Raw genomic sequence first — 18,885 nt, forward strand, 5'->3', positions numbered from 1 at the left:
AAGTACAGTTGCCCAGCTACCTATTCCTTTTAATGGTTTGACTATTTTTGGTGATATCGACTTCTTATTTAAGGGTGCACATGTTCTCAAAGATTTTCGGATAAGTTCTGAATCACCCTGTATAAAAATTTGTGGATGGATACTTACTTTCGAGGATGTCTAGACAATATGTCTAAATTAAAAAAATTAAATATAGTTTTAGTCATATCTCTGTTTTTAAATTTTACATGAAAAATAACAATCCCGACCTGTATTATCAAGTATAGTTTCAGTTAAATTAGACAATACAGTGGCGTCCAAATGTGCTTTTTAATAAATTATATTTCTAAACTACTAAATTAAAAAAAGAAAAACTTGAATTTAACAAAATATTTAAAATCTGCAAGCATGTTCCTGGAAAATATGTTCTATTGCATGACATGCACCATTTTCTAGAAATATTAAATTTCATTCCATTCAACATTATTATTATTATAATTATTACTATTGATTGTAAATTTCATCCCTCCTGACTTTCGTTTTTAAGTTTTACTTCGTCTCGTCTATTATCTAAGCCCAGCTTGAACTGGAATAATTTTAGGACCATATATTTAGAGTCCATTTGGAGTTAGACAGAAAATAAGAGGTCTCGAATCAAATTATTGTATAAAATCGATAACCTATAAATAGAGCCTCCTCTCTAGATATTCATATATTATTTACCGGTCTAATTTCGGAAATGGTATAATTTATTTAAATAGATTATACTTGTCGGAAAAGAAAAGCCGTTATTTCTAACATCTTTAAGAGGATTTGTTCTAGAGCGTAATTAGCATTCGTACCTAATTATCGTATGAATTAGTTGTTAGCCATCTTAAGATGTTTTTTGTAGTCAATCACTCAGTTTACATTTCTTCTGTTTATTTAATATTAACTATTTAATATACAAGGTGGTGCATTGCATATGTCTCTATACCGAAAACTTTTAAATTAAAAAATATATAAGAATTTGTTGTGTTGCTTATTTGCTACACATTTTACAAATATTTTACCATTGCCAGGGATTTTGAATTCTTGCCTCAAGGTGAAACAGTGAACCGTATGTACAGGGTGCCTCAAACTCGATAGTATAGACAAATGTGAGAATACAAAAAATTTAAATTTAAATTACTCTACAAAATTTATACATCCTTAAAGTTTTGTATTTCATATTTATTCTGTTTATTGCCTAAATAATAGTAAATCTGAAAATATCATCTTACGTTGTCACACAGCTGTTCGTGTTGCACAAAGTAGCTCTATATCTCTAGGTGTCGCATATGGGTTAGATATGTGGCCTGACTTCTTTGTGGGCTGCGTTTATTAACAATTCGCCGTTTAACTCATTACAAGCGTTAGTAATTTTTTTCTTTCAAATGATCCCAAGAAGTAAAAAACGACCTTTCTCTGATAAAGTACCTGTTTATTTATTTGTATACGATGAACACGCCTATAACTAGTCGACGAAAGTGTCTCCGAAAACCCCCGTATACCAAATTTGACGCGAATGTGTTATTTTTTGAAAATTTGGTCGGCCATATTGGATCCGCCATTTTGAATTTTACAAAATTGACCTCGGATCCGTGATCAGCGACCCCGGAAACTCCTGTATACCAAATTTGGTGTGAATCTGTCATTTTTTGAAAATTCGTGATAACTGACCCGTTTTCTTAACCATAATGATGAACATTTGAATAAAGAAACATTTTTTTGTATTTTCCTAGCACTTTTTCATGAATTTTTGCTATTTTTGACCTGTTTTTTGAGATTAGGAAATTCCTGTGATGTGATAGCTCAATTCTGACACCGGGTTCGTGATCAGGAGGCAAAAATACTGCCGATAACAAACAACTTTTTCTTTGTATAGCTGTGTAGTTTGCAAAAGGCGAGGCAGTGCCACTAAGCCTACATTTAAATAGGTCAGTGGTACTCGAAGAATGGTATGTAGTATTAAAAAATATTGTTTTCTGATATTTCTAGACAACTAACGTAAGGTTTATTAAGGGCCCCATATTCTTTAAATAGTGTTTTCCGCAAAGACAAATAATTTCAAACATTTAATAACTGAATAATCTAAAGCTTATCAAATAATAGGAATGTTATGTCATGCCATCTGGGTATTNATAAAAAACGACCTTTCTCTGATAAAGTACCTGTTTATTTATTTGTATACGATGAATACGCCTATAACTAGTCGACGAAAGTGTCCCCGAAAACCCCCGTATACCAAATTTTGTGCGTCATTTCTTGAAAATTCGTGATAACTGACCCGTTTTCTTAACCATAATGATGAACATTTGAATAAAGAAAAATTTTTTTTGTATTTTCCTAGCACTTTTTCATGAATTTTTGCTATTTTTGACCTGTTTTTTGAGGTTAGGAAATTCCTGTGATGTGATAGCTCAATTCTGACACCGGATTCGTAATCAGGAGGCAAAAATACTGCGGATAACAATCAACTTTTTCTTTGTGTGGCTGTGTAGTTTGCAAAAGGCGAGGCACTGCTACTAAGCCTACATTTAAATAAGTCAGTGGTACTCGAAGTATGGGTATGTAGTATTAAAAAATATTATTTTCTGATATTTCTAGACAACTAACGTAAGATTTATTAAGGTAAATCTGTAGCTGTCTACTTTTATCGATACTTATTGCACATTAAAGCTAGGTAGATATCCAAGTGCATAAATGTTATCGTTAACCGATACCTAATAGATATCATTTTGACATCTGTAAAATTAATTAAATTCGCTAGGCCTTGAGTTCTGTCTGTTCAGACTTAAAGATGATAGACCAATATGATTTTAAAATTCAAATTAAAGCTTCGAGAGCGCCTCTGTTTAATATGATAATCCAAGTCGAAAAAAGTGGTGAAATTTGGTGATAAACTTTTTTTAGTAATTTTTTTTTTATGTAAAAAGATCAATTTGGCGAGAGGAAACTTCATTTAATCTGTTAATATACATATTATAAGGGAAAAAAATATTTTAACTATATATCTCTGATGATATTAATAATATAAAAAAATGCTTCAGATAGAAGTTTTTTCAGTTATACAGGGAGTCTCATTTCCTCTGGTCAATACCGAATTACATTTTTCCAAATTGAATATACTCACTCTTAAAAATTGAGGTAAAAATCCAACACATTTGTGAATTTACACTACAGTATTACATGATTCGTAAAGTAAAATTAAATATTTTTCGTAATAATAGAAATATTTATATTTTACTAAGAAAGTTATGTATTTTTACTTTGTAATCTCAATTTCAGTAAATTCACACTACTATTACAACAGTTAAAAAATTTTTACAATAAAAATGTATATTTCATTTGGTTATGTGATTTTACATTAAAAGGTAAGTATATTTACAGAAGATTTAATGTAAAAACAACAGCGCCGCCAACTAGTCTAGACTCGCAATGATGCAATTGGTCAGACAGACCAAGCTGTATAGTAGTAGTAGTGATTTGTGCATATATTGTGTATTATAAATATAATTAGTGATCTTCCTTAAAAAAAATAAAGGTAAGTTTTTTAAAGTAATTTTATCATTTTAATAAATATGTGTGGAAGTACGTTTACTTTATTATACATTATTATTAGGTATAAATATTATGAGACTCTTCCTCGACCACCATTGAATTAATTCCACAATATTTTACTCACATTATTAGTTTTTTGTAGTTTTTTCTTCATTGTAAGGGTATTAAGCTAATTGCAATCAATTTTCCTCTAATTTATATCGCATGAATTACGTTCGTTGATAATAACTCTAGTTGGATGCTGGATATGGTAAAGAAATAATTCCACAGACAAAGATGAAATCAGAATCTATCTAAAATAACAATAATCTGCGCAAATACACATGCCTGATATAATTATTATATAACTTTCCTTATTACAAAATTTGCTCTTAGACATTAGTACAACAATTATAGGATTAGTGTAATATCTTTACAATAAAAAAGTTTATTCTGTACTCTAGACTAGGAATTATACAAAAAAGTTCTTTTTCTCGAACAGTAGGTACACGGATTACTGTCTTAATTAAAAAAGTAATGTATTAATTGTCAACAATTAACGATTTTATTACTTGAATTTGTACCAAAAGTTAATTAAGTTAAAAAAAGTTAAAACTTAACAATATTAACAATGCTTAACCATTGATACTCATATATAGGGTGATTCATTGGAAATGGGCAATCTCTAAATTGAAGATAACTACTACTCACCAAAATATGATGTTTGAGCTTCATATGTCTAATGAAAATCTAGCAGGTTTACGAGATAAATGGTGCTCAAAGTTGGAATTTTAATTTGAAATTTCTCAATAATTTTGAAATTTTTAGCAGAATCAACTCAAAAATTGGTGTTTCTTTGCACGAGAATTACGAATTTGATGCTGAATTTTCCGCTATCTGTACGGGGTGTTATTCACACTCTGTTACTTCAGTAAATCAGAACACATTTTTTTATATAATGAATTATTGCTACAGTGATAATCTAAAAGGCAGTTCAGTTTTATATACGTAGAAAAGGTACTCTTGTTTAATTCATCTAACTCTATTGAGTTTTGAATTATTTGTCTTTTAAACTACCAATTTTCGAGTTGATAGTGCTAAAAATTTCAAAATTATTGAGAAATTTCAATATAACATTCCAACTTTGAATACCATGATATCTCGTAAACCTACAACATTTGCATAAGACATGTTAAGCTCAATCAATTATCAATTTTGGTGTGTAGTAACTCCTGTTTAGAGATTGCCCATTCTTAATGATATGACTTATTCATAATATTTAAACTAATTTAATAACTTTTTTAAGAGGTCCAATTCTAATATGTTTGGATTAGCTCGGATGACTAGATTGATAGTTGCATTACATATATTTTTTTGCTTTTTGATTAAATTTAATTTCGGATAACAGATAAACTCAAAGTTGTCCACAATAAACATTATTTTAACAAAAACAAATTTCAGAACTACTTTATTTAAACTTTACTTTACTTTACTTAAATCCAGTGCTACGGAGTTAAATAGCATATCCTACTGGAATTTAATAAATTTATACCTATTAACAAAGTTTAAATTTAAAGTTAACAATAAGCACTTTATTATTTAATATTTATATACAAGTTAATAGCATTGCTGTTAGTGACATTTTATGTGAACTGTATGAATTAAAACTTATTAACTGTTATTAATAACAAAAGTTTAGCCAGCCCACAGCTCACTTTTGAATTTGTCTGCTCATAATTACTTTTACAAATACTTATTAGTATTGGCAATCGTATTTACATGCATGAACTTATATGATGTTTTTTTCTAATTTAAGTATTTCTGGATTCCTTATGATTTTGCAACATTCCAATAGGAATCAAATGTAAAATACCGACTTGGAGAATATTTATATATACCGGAATTGATATGATATTAACTGACATAAAAATGGAATTTTTTTGTGAAGGTATTAAGCTAATTTAAATCAATTTGCTTACAGTTCCTATCAATGCTTTTGACAAGAAATATTTTGGTATGCAAAAGAAACAACTTCATATATAAAGTTGGATTCAATTTTATCTATGTAAAATTTTCAACTTACCCATATGCATTATTTAATGAAAATACATTGCATTTCTACATGTAGGTGTAAAAAATATTACTAAATAATACAATTTTACTGTGTAAACTTAAAAACCACAAAATAGTTTTACACCTCCACTGTAAAAATAGTGTGCAAAACAAAAATTTTACATATTAAAATTACAATTTTAAGTTGTAGAATTACAATTTTACATGATAACATTAATATATTACAGTGTAAAATTAAATTAGTTCTTAGTAAAATTGTAACATCATTTATGTAAAATTACACAGTAATATATGTATGGATCTATTTAAAATTACGATGTAAATTTACACCTTTTCTGTAAATTTATATAAGTTCAGTAATATTCAGGCACGAATCATAGGTAACAGAATTGCCAATGATTCGTGCCGTAATTTTACGTTTTTCAAGATTTACATTTTTTGCAGTGCTGTATATTATTGCATTTTTTTAATTTTTCGCTGAATTTAAGGCCGATAATAAACCGATTTTTATGAAAAATTTTTCGCATGTTTGTTATACCTTGAAAAATGACCTATGGGTGCGATAAATTAATTTATGACCTTTTGACCTTGATAACATCCGAATTCGTGGGACACCCAGCCTGTTGTGCATAAAATACGTTTTAAAAATAACTTCAGAGACATTTTGGACTATACAATGCTCACGACTTCAAGCCATATCACCAAGGTCATTTGAAGGTCAAATGCGTATTTTATAGGCTAAATACTGTATATTCATAAGATAAAGTTTGAATTCATCGAAAATTATTATAAAACGATATGAGTATATTCAGCCAGCTGCTACTCTACGTTCTTACCTCAACATATACATATATACAGGGTGGTAGTGTGAGAAAGTAAAATAACTCCCTTGTTACTCATAATACAGAAAAAAACTTTATATAAAAGTTATACAGAATGAAGAAAGCTAAACTACAAAATTAATTTAATACATACAGGGTGATTAGTAAAAACGGGACACGCCAAATATTACATTTATTAAATGGAACACCCTATATATTTTTAAACATATGGATTTCCGAGGAAATTCTATATCTGGCAATAAAATTAACTCAAAATGGAATGACTGACAAGTTGACACAATGTGATAGTTTTTTTCCAAAGCCATTTCGTGCGACCGAAAATAATAAAAAATTAGGTTTTTCCAGAAATGTTGCTATATCTTAAAAATGAACAACTTTAGTAGTAGAACATACTTAAGTATGAAGTGGACTGATATGTGAATAAAATAGAACAATAAAATGTAGGGTGTTCCATTTGAAAAATTTTAGAAAATCAAGTTTGAACTGTCTTAAAATGATCGTATTATAAAAAATGCCCTGTATAAAATATCGATATTAGCTAATATAGGAGTATTTGCCTAACATTTGGCTATAACTCTGTGAAATATGTTTGCTCCAAGTGTTAGTAGTTGAAAGTTAATACAACTTCTTCGAGGTCATGTTTTTTCTTAAATTCGAAGAATTTTCTACATAACTTGGCAGCCCCGCACTAAAATGTTAAACTGTTTATATTGCCATATATAGAATTTTCTCAGAATATACAGGGTGTTCCATTTAAAAAATGGAATATTTGGCGTGGGTCGTTTTTACTCATCGTCCTGTATGTTTCAAATTAATTTTGTACTTACTTACTTACCTTTGTATAAACTTTTTTCTGTATTATGAATAACAAGGGAGTAAGTTTACTTTCTCACACTAATGGCTATAAAATACCCCTTTGACCTTCAAATGACCTTGGTGAAATGGCTTGAAGTCACAAAGATAATATGAATTCAGAAAAAAACTTTTTCGTGAGCATTGTGTGGTCCAAAATGTCTGTGAAGTTATTTTAAAAACGTATTTTATGCACAACATACTGGGTGTCCCACGATTTCAAATTTTATCAAGATCAAAAGGCGACAAATTAAATTTATCGTACCCATAGGTCATTTTTCAAGGTATAACAAACATGCAAAAAAATTTTCATGAAAATCGGTTTAGTCTTGCACTGTCGGCAGAATTTTGTCCAAATGGGCACACTGTGTGTCGGGAGACGATGGCATAGAGCCGGAAATGATCAAATACCTAGGAGAAGGAGTAACTTGGTTCCCGAAAATATTCACAGAAGCTTGGGAAAGACAAAAAGTCCCAAAAAATGCAAAATAGACTGATAGAGCCTATCTACAACAAAGGAGAGCATGTAAATTGTGAGAACTACAGAGTCATACACTTTTCTTCGGTAAACGTCAAAACATACACAAGAATAATAGAGAAATGGCTGACACAGCCTTCATAAATATTTACAAACCACGTGACCTTCATGTTGACCATTAAATTTCGGTAAAATTAAAAATTATTAAAACAGTAAGATCAAGGTTACATTAAAACACAACATTCTGTTTCGCCGGCTGTGATTGGTGTAATTTTTCAGGATATACTTTTCAACCAATCAGCGATAGCATTATCTCGAGCGCACGTAACAGTTTGTCATTGGTCATTATAAACGAGTTATTAATATTGGTGACGTCAAGAGCTAGGGCTTTTTTGTTACCAGTACAATGTTGGGTTGCCTAAGATCGGCGATCACGTGGCTTGTAAACATTTATGAAGGCTCTGTAGAAAAGGAAATGTGAGATGAACAAGTAGCCTTCAGTCCGAAAAGAGACGAATGAATACATATTGGGAAATCTAATAGAAAGAGGAATGGGAAACAGAGAGGAACTCGTACAAATATTTATCAATCTAAGATAGGATTAGATCGATTAGATAGAAAGAGCAATGGCATGGACATGTCTGCAGAAAAGGAAAGTTCCACTAATTACAACTTGGAATTTTTAAAGCCCGTAATTACTACTGTTCTATTTCAATGATATTAAATATGCATAAGATTGTTTGTTTCATGCTTGAACCAGTGGTAGTGCAGTGGTGCAGACCAGATATTGCTGTGAGGTTTAGTTTAAGAGATATTTGAGTTACACGTGACCCAAAAATTGAAATTTCTAGCTCTAGCTCCTAATTATTTTTTATTCGAATTGTATATATCGTTATATGCTTAAACGAATGGTAAAAACGGCATCTTGTTAATTGTTTAATTTGGGAGATATTTGATATTTTGAGGATGCTATTAACGCCGCTGTTTTTAAACATTAAATAATACCGAAACAGTACATTTTAAGCACAGTATCTGTTAATTAAAGCAGGCCTTGAATTTAAGGAAGAGCTAAAAAATTTGTCATAACACATAGGGAGTTCGGTTTGAAAAATAAAATTAATTAATGACTGGAGGAAATGAGCCACCATAATTAAAAATATTTTTAAAATGTAAGAAACTAAAAATTAAAAATACAAATCTCATGTACCTATTACTTTTTGCATAATTTTCGGATATAGAAATATATTTTTCTCCTAGAATATGGAGGTTTGTTATTTAGTCTTGGAAGAAAATAATGGGTCATGTCAGAAGTCAATTGCGCAGGAAGTTTTTGTTCCTGGGTATCGTCCTCAAAACTCAACCCTCTAGTGCCCCTTTAGCGGCTCAAACAAATGGTAGTTACCGGGGGATAAGTCTAGACTATAAAGGAGATGTTCAGAAAATGCACAACAAAGCGTGAAATAACAAACGTTTGCTGTATAAAATTTAGATGTGATAACTGTAATACAAATACCTAAGTCGATATTACTTTCAACAAAAAATTTAGATTTTCGCAGTAAATTCAGAATATTTTCCTTTGCATTGTCAACTTACGTCCAGTAACAATAAATACGTATCTAAAAATTAAAATAGATTACTTTTAATTATAAGTGGCAATAAGAAAAAGGAATCAAAAGTTTAATTTAATTTAATTTCGAATTAAGAAAATTAGATACAGTATACAATTAATTATTCAATAAATTAAACGAACTTCAACATTATATAATTCTCATAAAAGTGAATTTTGATTAAACTGACTAAGGTTTAATAAAATAACAATAAATTTAGAGACATTATACAAAGTTCATTGCAATACAAATAAATTAAGTATACCCTGCACCAAAAGGACTAATGAGGTATGGTTTTTATTAAATTAGCTTTGCTTAACAAAAAAATTTCGCATTAAAAAATACATACACTTCAGTGTAGTTCATGCTCGCAAAATTATGGTTTAAGTTTAAATAAATTTGACAGTTCTCATAGCATATATGAATTTCACTTTATTAGTACTTATTTCTCCTTTCAATATTTGTAGCCAATAAGGGTCAAGTTCGATATGATTATTTTCTTTTCTTTTGAAAAATGTTCGGCCCTTAGAAGCGTGTTCACAAACTTTTTAATGATCAAATTTCGCAACTTTATGTTTATCTGTTCTAACATTTGCATCTCTAGAGCTGTCTCCAACATAATACTATTGATTTTACTAGGTATGCTATACAGGGTGATTCAAAAATGGTGACCAAAAATGAAACCTCGTAGTCTTTGGTGAATGTTAAGGGGAGTCTTTCCAATAAAGTTTTTTATCTAGGATGCTTCGTTAAAAAGATACAGGGTATTAAACTTCAAAAAATATTTTTAATATTTTAAATAATTTAAAAATTAGTAAATGAAATAATTTGAAATTGGGCATATGTATTTATGTAAACATTGTCCAAAATTTGATGGCTTTTCCTAAAATTGACATGCTCCGGTGGCAGAGATACAAGGTGGCATATTTTTCTAAATAAAATAGTACGCCACTACCTTACGGTAAGAACCATGATATTTTCGGATTCGTCTTTCAATTTTCTACAAATTACTACTGTTTTATGTTTTTCAATAAAAGCCTGATTTTCGAGTAAAACTTAAAAACCAACTGAAAACACTTTTACTTAAATGATGTTACAAGCACTAATCATTCGGTTATTTTATTCTAATAAAGAAATTAATAACATTAGTCATAATTTTAATGATTATATTCGAATATATGTTTTCAGTTCGTTTTACTCGAAAATCAGGCTTTTTTTTCAGGAAAAAACATAAGAGTAGTAACTTGTAGAAAATTGAAAGACAAATCGGAAAATATCATGGTTGTTACCGTAAAGCAATGGCGTACTATTTTATTTAGAAAAATATTCCACCCTGTATTTCTGCCACTGGAGCATGTAAATTTTAGGAAAAGTCCTCAGATTTTGGACAGTGTTTACGTATATATATATGTGTGTGTAAAATTTAAAGTTACTTCACTTACTAGTTTTTAAATGACATATTTAAAAATATTAAAAATATTTTTTAAAGTTTAACACCCTCTTCCCTTTTAACAAAGCGTCCTAGACTTTATAGGAAAGACTCCCCTTCAAATTCAGCAAAAAAATACGAGGTTTCATGTTTGGTCACCATGTATAAATACAACTTTTTAATCTTGAATATCATTATTTGGGCTTGTTTTTGATACAAATGTCTGCATAAAGTGAGATGTCGAAAACATTTTTCCAATGTTAAATTTTTTCCTAATGGAATTTTTATTGTATTTCTATGTAGTTCTTATAAGTTTGTCTCAATTTCACTACTTTCTTGAGTTTGGCCAACAAAATTTTCGGGTTATTGATTATTATTTATTAATAGGTATACTTTTAAAGAATTTTAGTTTGCTAAAAAAATCTTTTTTGGGGGATATTAATTTGGCTATGCCTTATAAACATTTAATTTTTTTTACTATTTCAAAAAATGTGGGTTTTCTATGGGATTTCATAATTTAAAGATCTGATTCGAGTGGGTTTTTTTGCCGAGCTTAACAAAATTCAATTATTTGTGAAAATAAAAAGTGTAACAAAAGAAAACCGAACCAAGATAACATTTATAAAATTGACTGGTTTAGAAAAAGCAGGGTAGTTATTTTTGGCAGAAAGTTATCTAGAAATAGAATGTGGCAGTAAGTTCGGAAACAAGTAAGTCAAATATGGACGTGAATAAATCGCTTGTTTCGAAGTTTAGAAACTGGAGCACAGTTTTAAATAAGGGGAAAAGTTGAAGTGGCAATCAGTTAAATATCTGAATGCAATTTCTTTAAAGCAAAGAGTGATTAGCTTTAACAGTAGTGTATACATTTTTGATTTACCACACATACCGAATGGTCATGAAAGTATTTCTTTTGAAATATCCCGACACAGTTTATTCCATTTAGTGCGGTACTATTCGTCATGCGCAGTAAACATAAAGTATCACTGACATTTAAAGATGACGTGACATATGCTTTGTAGGTTATATCATATAGTCCAATCAGTTGGCGCTCAAAAAGGGGGTTGCCTGTGAAGTTTTAGGGGAGTTTTGAAAATTGGTATATTTATAGATTTTGACGTGCTTTTTCCGAATTTTTACTATGCCACCTCTTTTTTTCCAAAACAGTATTTTCGACGATATTTCCTTTCCAACCCACTTTACGGTGAAAATAGTTATGTAATATATTAAACTAGAGAAACTAGGTTAATACATAAATTATAGGAAATGATCTCTAGTTAAATTTATTACATAACTAGTTTTACCGTAAAGTGAGTCAGAGAGGAAATATCGTCGAAAAACTGTTTTGGAGCGCCATTTTACCAACATGGCGGCTACTTCCGGAAAAAAAGAGGTGGCAAAGTAAAAATTCGGAAAGAGCACGTCAAAATCTATAAACATACCAATTTTCAACACTCTCCTAAAACTTCACAGACAAAACTTCCAACTGATTGAACTATTAGTAGTATTTAGCAAGTTTTTTCAGAATTTTACTGTATATCTAGATTTTCATTGCGACGTTTCGGTTGCGAGAAACCATCATTAACTTTATTTTTTCTTATGGGCGCTATATAGAATTTTAAGCTGAGTAAATAGAATATTTTTTTGGCTTTTCATTGATATAATATAAGTACGAACAAATTTCAAAAGCGTCAAAAATCAGTATGTTAATATTTTTAAAAATCTGGCAACACCCCATAATTTTTCTATTACAGAATAGTCTAAAATTTTGTAAGTTTATCATTAATGTCATGGCATTGAGTGGAAAAATTATGCATTATTCCAATAAAGAAAAATGTGATATGTTGTAGTGCTTTATTACAAATGATAAAAAAGCAACAATGGCTTTAAACAGCTATATTGGAAATTATCCCGAAAGACAACCACCAAATAAAATTTATTTTTATAAATTTATTACAAATTTGAGAATGTTTGGAAGTCTTGAAAAGCTGCATGCTAAGAACTATGAAAGAGGTAATAACTGGGGCAATAATATTTTTCTTCATTGGAATAACACAAAGCCATTTTGCCGATTTGTTTTAAACAAATGTCATTCTAACTATTAACAATTAACTCTATGATTAACAGTAGTTCAAAATGACAAGCAGTTTGAAACAAATTGAAATATTATTATCGTCATGGAGATTCATGGGTTTTTTCTTCGTAAACACGTTTTACTATTATTTTTTCACTTAACGCCATGACATTAATGATAAGCTTTTACAAAAATTTAAAACTATTGTATAATAGTTTCGAAAAATTATGCGGTGTTGCCACATTTATTAAAAATATTAAAATGTTTATTTTTGAGGTTGTTTTTGAAATTTTATCTTATGTATTCAATTCAATATGGCGTCCATAAAAAAAGAGAAAAAGAGAGTTGATGATGGTTTCTCGCAATCGAAACGTCGCAATGAAAATCTAAATATACAGTGAAATTCCCCGAAAAAAACTTGCTGTGAAAAAGTTTTATCAGATTTTAGAAATTCCACTAAATAAAAAAGTTACAAACGATTTTCAAAAACGCCATTTATTTTTTTTCAAAATTACTCAACAACCTGAAGAGCTAGGACCGGTCTGCAAGTGTCATTAAGTTAGCAATAGAACTGTCTAAAACTTTCCCTATTTAACCATTTTCCTATTACTTATAGTTTCCAAGATACCAATACATGAATCACCAAAATGGTTCACACTGTATATTGTATGTATATTTTATTACAACATTACCATTAAATGTCNACTGACATTTAAAGATGACGTGACATATGCTTTGTAGGTTATATCTTATAGTCCAATCAGTTGGCGCTCAAAAAGGGAGTTGAATGTGAAGTTTTAGGGGAGTTTTGAAAATTGGTATATTTATAGATTTTGACGTGCTTTTTCCGAATTTTTACTATGCCACCTCTTTTTTTTCCGGAAGTAGCCGCCATATTGGAAAAATGGCGCTCCAAAACAGTTTTTCGACGATATTTCCTTTCCAACCGACTTTACGGTGAAAATAGTTATGTAATAAATTAAACTAGAGAACATTTCCTATAATTTATGTATTAATCTTTTTTCTATGAAATTAATAGTTTCGGCGTACGAGCGTCGCAAAGTCTACTCCAACACGTGTATTGGCCAACAAACTCATTTCCACACCACCATGAGGTAGAGTTCCTGGCACGTTTTTTTTAGTGATATCCTCAGTAGACCTAATCCACATTTGATGCACTGTTGACTAAATTCAGTAGGTTTTGCGAGTTCATTTTCAGAACTGAGCAAAACCTCACGGATAGGAAGTTCTTCCAGGTTATCCGCGATAGGGTTCTCTTCTTCGACTTGATCACCTTCTACCTCGATTTCGTCGAAGGTTTGCTGAAGAATTGTCTCCGTATCTTCCTCTTCATCAGTGTCTTGCAGATCAACATCCGAATTGTCGCATTGCAATTCGCGCAGATAACGGAGCACTTTAGTCCAGCCTTTCTGCATTCACAGACTCCCCGACATCCTTTTTTATATTTGCAAGAAATTAGTTTTAGCAGGTTTGCTCGAGTATGGTGACAGGATATTTTTGCTTTTTTCCATTCCCACCGCTCTGCATATTTTCCAACTCCATACCACTGCTGAACCTGGGCGCCATATAGAATTTTAAGCTGAGTAAATAGATTATTTTTTTGGCTTTTCATTTTTATCGTCATGGAGATTCATGGGGTTTTTCTTCAAACACGTGGCCTTTACTATTATTTTTTCACTCAACGCCATGATATTAATGATAAGCTTTTACAGAAATTTAAAACTATTGTATAATAGTTTCGAAAAATTATGCGGTGTTGCCACATTTATTAAAAATATTAAAATATTTATTATTGAGGTTGTTTTTGAAATTTTATCTTATGTATTACTATATTATTGAAAAGCCAAAAAAATGATCTATTTACGCAGCTTAAAATTCAATTCAATATGGCGTCCAAAAAAAAGAAAGAGAGAATTGATGATGGTTTCTCGCAATCGAAACGTCGCAATGAAAATCTAAATATACAGTGAAATTCCTCAAAAAAAATTACTGTGAAAAAGTGTTATGAGATTTTAAAAATTCCACTAAATAAAAAAGTTACAAACGATTGTCAATAACGCCACATTTATTTTTTTTTCGAAATTACTCAACAACCTGAAGAGCTAGGACCGAAGTGTCATTAAGTTAGCAATAGAACTGTCTAAAACTTTCCCTATTTAACCATTTTCCTATTACTTATAGTTTCCAAGATACCAATACATGAATCACCAAAATGGTTCACACTGTATATTGTATGTATATTTTATTACAACATTACCATTAAATGTCCGGAAAAGTGAAAATATCTACGTCAATGTCATTTATGAATTTTTAACGATTAGACTATTCAAAATTTTGTAGAAATAATCATGTAAAAATTAAACAAATTTTAAAAACAATTTTTCTAGTGTTTCGCTTCGTGCACATTGACATAAAAAAATATGGCATGGCTAAAATAACACGTCGTTTTCATAGAAAAGCAATCTGTTTTCACTAAGTTTTCATTAGTTTCACTGAGTTGATTAAAAAAATATATTTACAATTAATGACGTGTCTATGTACCAATTATGTTAATATTCAATAAATCATGTAAAACTATTTTTTTTTTGGAAATCGATTTTATTTTTCAAAAATCGGCTCTTCCACCACAGTGACATCAAACAAAATATGGCGACTTTAAAATAACAAGTTCCTAAATTATACAAAAACAATCTGATTTGCTAAATTATTTTTTAACTTCGCACAATGTAGTTGGTATGAAAGCAACTGGCAACGTCGGCAGTGAGTTTATACGTAAATTTCGAGAGCGCTGGTTTACTCCATTCAGTGGCGGCGTACACAAGAATTAAAGCGCAGTTTAGAAAGCTAATTATAACTCGACTAGGTATTTATTTGATTTAAAAAAACAGAATTACGGATTCATATTCAGACACGTAAAGACGGACCCCCACTTAAAGCTACACTCTGTATATAAACAAGACAATTAGTAAATAAAAGGAAAACTATAATGTTATGTTTTAGTTGAACTTATTGTCAGATGACGCAATTAAAACATAGTCACTACTATCCGTCAAATTTGTTTTACTTTTATATTGTTTTATATTGCAGGTTAAAAATGATTTCGTAGAAATACAGGGTGTTTCTAAAATAGGGTTCCAACTTCTGCTGCGTTTATAACTCATTAAAATAAGCCAAAAAGTTCCTATTAACATGTGCCCTAAAATGCACCCTTAGGAAGTTATATGCCCTTAAAAGGGCTTAAACAAAACTGGTTTTTTTTCAAATAAATTGCAGTTATGAAAGATCCGATCATTTAATAAATAATTTAGGACATAAACTAAGACTATTTAAATTAGAGTTACACTTACTAATTAAAGAACTAATTACTACTGCAGACGATAGCTAAATGTGAAATAGAAAATAATAAGTTAAATTACAAGAACTGCTCGAAGTGACCACCTTGTATTTCGATGTATAATCTAGCTCGACGCTTCAATGATTTGCGAACTCTTTGGAAAATTCTAGGTGTTTGCCTTATTTCCATGCACGCGGTTTCAATTTCCTCCCGTAGTTGCTGAAATGACTNACTCTGTATATAAACAAGACCATTAGTAAATAAAAGGAAAACTATAATGTTATGTTTTAGTTGAACTTATTGTCAGATGACGCAATTAAAACATAGTCACTACTATCCGTCAAATTTGTTTTACTTTTATATTGTTTTATATTGCAGGTTAAAAATGATTTCGTAGAAACACAGGGTGTTTCTAAAATAGGGTTCCAACTTCTGCTGAGTTTATAACTCATTAAAATAAGCCAAAAAGTTCCTATTAACATGTGCCCTAAAACTCACCCTTAGGATGTTATATGCCCTTAAAAGGGCTCTAACAAAACTGTTTTTTTTTTTCAAATAAATTGCAGTTATCAAGGATCCGATCATTTAATAAATAATTTAGGACAAACTAAGACTATTTAAATTTAGAGTTACACTTACTAATTAAAGAACTAATTACTACTGCAGACGATAGCTAAATGTGAAATAGAAAATAATAAGTTAAATTTCAAGAATTGCTCGAAGCGACCACCTTGCATTTCGATGTATAATCTAGCTCGACGCTTCAATGATTTGCGAACTCTTTGCACAATTCTAGGTGTTTGCCTTATTTCCATGCACGCGGTTTCAATTTCCTACCGTAGTTGCTGAATGGTCTTAAGTGGAATTTTATAAACCTTTGCCTTAAGTTGACCCTACAAAAAATAGTCCAGGGGGTTAAGGTCAGGGGAACGTGGAGGCCAGGGAACAGGACCTCCTCGGCCTATCCATTTTTTTCCATACGACTCATTTAAGTGTTGTCTTACATTATGTAGGTAATGAGGTGGCGCCCCGTCCTGCATAAACCATATGATTTGGCGTTCAATTAAAGGGACATCTTCCAAAAGTCCTGGCAAGTCGTTAACTAAAAAATTGTAATAATCCTCACCATTCAATCGATTAGGCAACACAAACGGTCCGATTAGCCGATCGCCTAAAATGCCTGCCCAAACGTTGACGGAAAACCGAATCTGATGTCTGGACTGAAATATGCTGTGTGGGTTTTCATCAGCCCATTCATGAGCGTTATGAAAATTGACATAACCATCTTTACTGAAGCTTGCCTCATCCGTAAACAAAATAAGAAATGCAAAATTCGGAATCCGCCTCGATTTTCGCAAAAACCATTGGCAGAACTGCCGACGTGGTTCGTAGTCAGTCGGATTTAAAGCTTGAACACGCTGGATATGAAAAGAATGAAGTAGTTGTTCGCAAAGAATTCGCCAAACTACGGAAAAACTTATGTTATGCATACGTGCGACACTTCTTACACTAACCCTTGGATTGTCCTACACAGCTCTCAATACATTTTCTTCCATCACCGATGTTCTTACAAATCTGTCTCTGCCACGATCATTTACTCTTGGTTGGAACGAACTATTTTCTTTTAAACGTTGACGGATCCTCTGAAATACCTGTCGAGAAGGAAGTCTATTTCTATTCGGGTATGCTGCCGCATACAGACGCTTCGCTTCTGATTCCAGCCGCACGGCCGTACATAAAGTGCAAATCTGCCATTTCTGTGTTTGAATATGACTCCATTTTATGAGTTGCAATAATGTTGTATACTTAAATTTTCCACTCACCACTTTTACTAATTAAACACTGCAAAGCTCAATTGACAGTTTATCAATAACTTAAATTGTTAAGCGTTGTGGCAACGTCAGTCTTTTATTTGTCATGGTAAACAGATTTTTGTAATTTTTTGCCTAATAACTTAAAGAGCAGAGTAATCTTCAAACTCAATTTACTCGAAAATCATTGGAAATATCGATTTGGACAAAGATAATATTTTTTACGTACAATTGTTAAGATTTTATAAATCTGTAGGGAAAATAATTGTAAAAAAATTGAAATAAAAACAATTACGGGCCGAGAACCCCCTTCACCAACTTAAATGGGACGCATATGATTTGCATGTCGAAAAACGGAGTAGTCCATGTTATTTAACGTAAAAAGTTATGTAAGACCAATAATTTTTTTTTTCTATTTATTTGTGACCGTTTTGTCAATAACAGAAAAAAACCAGTTTTGTTTGAGCCCTTTTAAGGACATATAACTTCCTAAGGGTGAGTTTTAGGGCACATGTTAATAGGAACTTTTTGGCTTATTTTAATGAGTTATAAACGCAGCAGAAGTTTGGAACCCTATTTTAGAAACACCCTGTATAAAAGATAGTTTTTTGCAACATTATATAATTCTATGGTAATATGTGAAAAGGTGGAAAGATCCCATTACACTATATCAATAACAATTGACTAAAAATTATACATAAATATTACTGACATTCTTTCTATCGTTTCGATTCTATAGCCTCTCCTCTAGCAGGACGAACGGCCAATTCATAAAATATTCCATTTCAAGATTATGCCATATCCCGCCTCATTCCGATAAATTT

This window comes from Anoplophora glabripennis, unplaced genomic scaffold (genome assembly GCF_000390285.2).
Source record: "Anoplophora glabripennis isolate ALB-LARVAE unplaced genomic scaffold, Agla_2.0 scaffold123, whole genome shotgun sequence".
Taxonomy (NCBI): Eukaryota; Metazoa; Arthropoda; class Insecta; order Coleoptera; family Cerambycidae; genus Anoplophora; species Anoplophora glabripennis.